Here is a 1980-nt window from a genome sequence, read left to right as displayed (position 1 = left end):
TGTAGTTCAGACTTTTTCATCACTCATGGGTAACTTTCACAACTACATTTATTGCATTTTGAAGCAGGAAGCAATATATAAGCTATTTGCTATCAGACTTTTCTAATAATTGGAGTAGCTAAACATTCCATCTATCTTTAGTAACCATTTCAATTTCACATGGTTTCTGTTTTCACTTGGATACTGTTATGTAGTGATTTGAATGTCTTATTTGCAGAGTCAGCCAGAAAGCAAGAAGATACTTCTCTGAAAAATCCATTTCCTCTATAAATACCTGACTTGATGGAAAAATGTTACTCATGCTGACATTCTGTACCTTTTTCTCCTTCTGATCTTTTGTTATTTAGATGAGAGGACGTTAGCTGCAGTGATGAGGGGAGGAACAAGGTGGTAGGTTCTTGAGTGATCTGGCTCATTTAGAATTAAAATGTAGACTTTTATAACAGCTACTCTAAGATACTTAAATCAGAATTATTTGTGATACTCTTTTCTTTGCCATGCAGAGGAACAGGATTTTGAATCTCTTTAGAACTATTATGTAGTTTTGTACTTTGGAAGAGTGTTTATTTTTATTGAATCCTTCCTCACCTTTTTATTTAAAAAAACATGAGAATTCTAATAATTTCTTTTTCACCTCCATGCTCTGGGTGAGACCCCCCTCATTTTATACACTACCTTAGGTAAGAGGAGAATGTTTTAAAGAATTACAGAGGCAAAATCACATGTAAAGTATCTGCACAGTGATGAAAAGTGCTGTTTGTTTGATTGTGCTTTGTCATTGTGGGCCTTTGGCACTGATATTATAATCCAAGTCCACTGTCCCATTATCATGATCAAAATGATGTGGATCAGAAAAGAAACTCATGGACTTGGAGAATAGACTTGTGGTTGCTAAGGGGAGGGGGAGGGAGTGGGATGGACTTGCAATCTGGGGTTAACAGATGCAAACTATTGCATTTGGAATGGATAAGCAATGAGATCCTGCTGTATAGCACTGGGAACTATATCTAGTCACTTGTGATGGAGCATGATGGAGGATAACGTGAGAAAAAGAATGTATATATGTATGTGTGACTGGGTCACTTTGCTGTACAGTAGAAAATTGACAGAACACTGTAAACCAACTATCATGGAAAAAAAAATCATTTTAAAAAATGATGTGGAAGCAGTCCGGCTTGGGCAGTGTAGAGTGGGTGGAAGAAGGTGATGACGAGGCAGCAGGAAGAAAGCTGGGAAGCACGCAAGAGTGAGCCTTCACCAGTCAGTGCCACCGTTTGCTGTCCTTTTCATGTGACAGCACAGCCTCCCCCTCAGCCTTAGGTGACTTATGGGATTTGCTTCTCTCTGTGTCTCTCTCTCCTGCCTGCTTTCCTTCCCTCTGCCATCCAAGCACCAAGCTCCCTGAGTTGGGCTGTGTTTTACTTGGTAGACATTCAGCTTCATTTTGAATCAAATTAGATTATGTGGAAAATGTACCCTTTCAAAGACTAAATTATAGTTAAAAACCAATGTTTTATAGAAGAAAAAGAAATGATTGTTTCTGCTCTCTTTAGTTACGACAATCATTGATATCAGAAATTAGGATGCTCTTGGTAGCTCAATTGTTTTATTTTTTTGTTTTTAATACAAAAGAAAAGAATACTTAGCAGAATTTGAGGAAGTATTTTTTAGTTTAATTTTCAGATTTGAAGGGACAGAATAACCACCAAAATCCCCCACATATTAAAGTGTAAACTGATGTCTGAGAAACTGACACATTCCATGGTGTCTGGGTTTCCTAAATGACACATATTTATATGCACTAATATATTTTTTTCCTTTTTAGGGCTGCACATGTGGCATATGGAAATTCCCAGGCTAGGGGTCAAATTGGAGCTATGGCTGCTGGCCTATGCCACAGCCATGGCAGCATGGGATTCGAGCTGCATCTTTGACCTATACCACAGCTCACTGCAAAGCTGGATCCTCAATCCACTGAGC

Source organism: Phacochoerus africanus, chromosome 3 (genome assembly GCF_016906955.1).
Source record: "Phacochoerus africanus isolate WHEZ1 chromosome 3, ROS_Pafr_v1, whole genome shotgun sequence".
Taxonomy (NCBI): domain Eukaryota; kingdom Metazoa; phylum Chordata; class Mammalia; order Artiodactyla; family Suidae; genus Phacochoerus; species Phacochoerus africanus.
This window is presented reverse-complemented; position numbering follows the sequence as displayed.